Source organism: Lathyrus oleraceus, chromosome 1 (assembly GCF_024323335.1).
Source record: "Lathyrus oleraceus cultivar Zhongwan6 chromosome 1, CAAS_Psat_ZW6_1.0, whole genome shotgun sequence".
Classification (NCBI taxonomy): domain Eukaryota; kingdom Viridiplantae; phylum Streptophyta; class Magnoliopsida; order Fabales; family Fabaceae; genus Lathyrus; species Lathyrus oleraceus.
Genome location: NC_066579.1, coordinates 249987398 through 249992404, shown reverse-complemented (window position 1 = coordinate 249992404; position 5007 = coordinate 249987398). Strand labels below are relative to the sequence as shown.

The following is a 5007-nucleotide window of genomic DNA, read 5'->3' as shown; positions in this document are numbered from 1 at the left end:
AGCTGGGGCTTGATTTGGAGCTTGGCCTGGTGCGTATAAAGCATTATTACTCTTATATGAAAAATTAGGATGGTTCTTCCAGTTAGAGTTATAGGTATGCGAGTAGGGATTTCCTTGAGCATAATTCACTTGTTCTGCTTGGATTCCTGTTAGGAGTTGACAATCTGCAGGAGTGTGACCTTGGATTCCACAGACTTCGCAATTTTGAGCTACGGCAACCACGGTGGCTGGAGGTGATACATTTAAACTTTCAATTTTCTGGGCCAGAGCATCCACTTTTGCATTAACATGATCAAGGCTACTTATCTCGTACATGCCACTTTTCGTTTGAGGTTTTTCTACCATTGTTCGGTCGCTTCCCCACTGATAATGGTTTTGGGCCATGCTTTCGATAAGTTGATAAGCATCGGCATAAGGTTTATCCATAAGCGCACCACCTGCGGCGGCGTCTATTGTTAACCTTGTGTTGTATAAGAGACCATTATAGAAGGTATGAATTACTAATCAGTCCTCTAAAACATGGTGTGGACAAAGTCTCATCATGTCTTTGTATCTTTCCCATGCTTCGAAAAGAGACTCGTTATCTTTCTGTTTAAATCCATTTATCTGGGCTCTCAACATAGCTGTTTTGCTTGGAGGAAAATATCGGGCAAGAAAGACTTTCTTTAACTCATTCCATGTGGTGACTGAGTTGGAAGGTAGAGACTGAAGCCATCTTCTAGCTTTATCTCTTAACGAGAAAGGAAAGAGACGAAGTCGAATTGCCTCTGAAGTGACACCATTAGCTTTAACAATATCAGCGTATTGGACAAATACGGATAAATGAAGGTTTTGATCCTCGGTAGGATTTCCAGAGAATTGATTCCGTTGCACTGCTTGTAGCAGCGAAGGCTTAAGTTCGAAGTTGTTTGCTTCGATTGCGGGTGGAGCAATACTCGAATGCGGCTCATCTTGCGATGGAGCGGCGTAATCTCGAAGAGCACGAGCTGGTTCTGCCATCTCGGGTATCGGCGAAGGAAGAAGATTTTTGAGGTCGGACACTTCGATAGGAGGGAGATTGTTTGCAGCACGATATTCCCGAATTCGTCGTAAGACTCGGAGATATAGTTCAATGTCGTTGATTCGTAAGTAAAACGGCTCGCCTTGTGAGCGAGTGTGTGGCATACAAATCAACGAAAGAAAAAAGAAAAATAAAAATTGCCTTAGTCTCTACAGTGTAACAGAAGAGTTACGATATCGACTAAATAAAAGTCCCCGGCAACGGCGCCAAAAACTTGATCGCGACTTTATGAGTCGATTTGGGGTACTAACTGCAAGTGCGCAGTTCTATCGCGTAGTTTTAAAAGATATCGATCCCACAGGGACTTATGAATCGATGTACCGTTTTCTAAAGTTACTTCGTAAAGCTAAGGCGGATGATACTTTGATTGTTTGGGGGAAAAGTAAAACTAAAATTAGATCTAAATTAAATATCAATTAAGCGGATATCGGTATGTAGTTCGTCGTAATTAGGGAATCAAATCTTCGTTGGTTTCTTGGTTTTAAAATAAATCTTTTCAGTAGACACTATTGATTAAAAGCCTTTTCTCAAACTCTCGTTCTGTTGAATAGACCATGACTTTATATTAACGTAGCTGTCACTTATTAGTTAAGTCCAAAATCACTTTTTGAAAACAATAGAATCTATAGAAACCTTTTTTAAGAAAACACTAACCGTTTAAACACCCTCGTCTCAAACTCTCGCTCTATTGACTTAGATTATATAATTAAACTTAAATGCTTAACTCTCGTCCTCACATTTAACCTTTAAAAATATTTTTTGAAAAAGGTTAGAATTTAATTAACTCTAAAAATTGTTTTCGCCCTGATTTAGAATTAATGTCCAATTTACACTGTCCAGTTAAAAACTCAAACTTTCGTTCTATTGATTTTAACTTCTTTACGTTTTTTACTCTTGTACAAAAACTTTGGGATTAACTCTGTAAATTGAGACCATAAAAAGAGTGAATTTAATTTTAAATAAAATTAGACCAACTTAGTTTTGATTCCTTCATTCCGCTTACTTTACATACCGATATCTAAAATACTTAGCCGGACATGCTAAACGGGTCTAAACAATCATCATGCTTAAATAAAACCATATCAGGCAAACAGTATAAATAAACAGTAATGCAGGGCATATATAAATTAAAACAATAAAATAAAGAACCTGAATAATTAATAGCAATCTTGAACACTCCACCACAGACCGGTTGGATTTGTTCTTGAACTCTTCAATCGGACAGGAAAACAAAAGCGAAGGAATAAAATACTATGATCCAACGTAAGGTTAGATCCAGTAAAAGATACACAATAGTCTCCGGTGTAGAAACTATTGTGTGAAAAATTAATTAAGTGCTTGAAAGATTTACTGGAAAAGAAAGAAATAAAAATTGCTAATAAAATAGAAAGCTGTAGAAAAGTAATGCTGTAAAATATGCTTGCACGGCGGAAAAGAGACGGGCTTCAGGGTTGGATAAAAACAACTATTTATATTAATCCACTTTTGTAACGGTTTCCAGAAATTCCTTCCGTAAGTAGTCTTCACGTTCCAAGAGTCAAGCGGAAGAATAGGCTTCAACGTGCCTCTGTTGCGCGTTAAAAGCCAAAAATATAGGAGAGGGGTGTGACGTTCGTCACGCCATATGTTACGCTCGTAACACAAGGTAGCAGGGCGTGACGCTCGTCACACCTTGTGTGGCGGTCGTCACAGGTTCAGCGCTCCTGGCTTGTAATTGTGGGCTGGGCTTTAGTGGAATTTGCTTCTCATCATCTTTTTGCACCCCCTTTTCTTCCTTTTTCACTTATGCTTCAAATAAGTTACCTGAGACAAATAGAAGGAAAAATACCAAGTAATATCGAATAAAATGAAATAAATCGAAACAAATAATAATATAATTTAATTAAATCGAGTCCAAAAATGTGATATTATTTCATGTTATCACCCCAATCTTCACTTCTCGCACACAATCTTCAGACCCCAAGTTGACTGTTTCCAGATTCTCAAGATGTGGCTGAATGATCTTCTTTTCATTCTCAAGTAGACGGGTAATCTCGTCAGGAATCTCTTCAACATCATCTTCTTCGGCCTCAAATACAGGGAACTCAAAGTTGGGAGATGGTGTTGGATCATTATGTTCAATGGGTTTGATCAACCTGCATAATGATTTGGGATATAAAAGAGATTTTAGAATTCAAACAAGGCAAATCATTATGCAGATGAAAAGATTGATTTTATTCTATTTTTAAGGTTTTATGTGATCACCAATTTCATGCAAAAAGAAAAAAGTGAAAATAATTGGAAAAAACAAACATTTAACATGAATTTATTGAATGAAAATATCATTGTATTTATGAGCCAACAATGTCATCACTTCTCCTTTTGGCATGGGAGAAGGGTTTTTAAACAAAATGAACATTACGTTGACTTATGGACAACTGTTGGAACATCAACAGTGACCCAATTATTGCAGACCCCTCCAGGGATGACAAAGTTTCCAGAATCTTCCTCTGCATCCTCTTCCACAACAGCAGCAGCTTTCTCGTCTTGGACAGTGTGGATGAACCCACCACTCTGAAACAGCCCATGCTTGTTAAAAGCACCAGAAGAATACCCTATGCCAGCCCGGGATTTGTTGTCTTCCATCTTGATCATTTGCCCTAAACCAGTAGTTATGCCATGCTTAATGGCCAACTTAGCATCATTGTAGGACGCAAATGAATAAGTTCCTTTCTTAGAAGGTTCAGCAATAAATAAAGCTTGGAACGGTGTTCCAACTTCATCCTCAGCATCTATGTAAGAAAAGGAAGACAAATGGCTAACCAGGAGAGCCTTCTCTCCCCCTACCACCACCAGCTTTTTGTTCTTGACAAATTTCAATTTCTGGTGTAGGGTGGATGTCACGGCGCCTGCCTCGTGAATCCATGGTCTGCCCAACAGACAGCTTTATGATGGGTGGATATCCATGACCTGAAAAGTGATCTGGAAATCACTTGGTCCAATCTTGACTGGGAGTTCAACCTCTCCAATCACCATTTTGCGGGATCCGTCAAAAGCTTTTACCACTACTCCACTCTGCCTCATGAGAGGCCCCTGGTATGACAATCTAGCCAGAGTGGATTTTGGCAACACATTTAGTGATGATCCAGTGTCCACCAGCATATTAGACATGGCATCATCCTTGCAGCTCATAGATATGTGAAGTGCCAAATTGTGGTTTCTTCCCTCTTCAGGGAGATCAGCATCACAAAAACTCAGATTGTTACAAGCGGTGATGTTTGCAACAATACTATCGAATTGTTCTATTATGATGTCATGATCTACATACACCACATCCAACACCTTCTACTGAGCTTCACGGTGTGGTTCTGAATTCATAAGCAAAAATAGCACAGAGATCTTTGATGGCGTTTGTAGAAGCTGATCTACAATGTTATACTCACTCCTCTTGATGAGCCTTAACATCTCATCACAGTCTTCTTTCATCGTGCCATTCAGGCCAGCGAAGACAGGAGTTCTTGCAACAGTGACAGGTTTATTAGCAACAAGTGCCGGATTCGGAGCAATAACATCATTTCCAACCGGGCGCACAGCACAATCAGCAACATCAGCCCTTCGGACGTCGGCCCGGGGTTTCAGCGGAGCCGAGAAAACATGACCACTACGAGTCAGGCCACTGACATCGGCAATACTAACAACAGAGGTAGAGGGCAGGGGCACCTCCTTCCCATCTTCCAATGCCACAACATTGTAACGATAGGGGACAACTTTATCAGAAGAATATGGCACAGGGCCAGCTGGTTTGATTATCAAAGAGAGAGAAGCCTTCTGTTTGCTGCCATCATACCGGATGACAACGGGCTTTGGGATCCGAAATACTGGAGATATCACATTGACTTCATCATCAGCATCGTGATTCTGAAGAATTTCAATTACACCTTCATCCATCATTTCTTGGATGTCTTTTC

General features: G+C 39.8%; 1 non-coding gene across 1 annotated transcript; it reads left to right on the top strand.

Annotated features, from left to right (window-relative positions):
- The first annotated feature begins 514 nt into the window (after positions 1 to 514).
- LOC127115969 (small nucleolar RNA R71) lies at positions 515 to 621 on the top strand. The gene has a single exon (XR_007800965.1). It is a non-coding gene; the product is annotated as a small nucleolar RNA R71 (small nucleolar RNA).
- Positions 622 to 5007: the final 4386 nt, after the last annotated feature.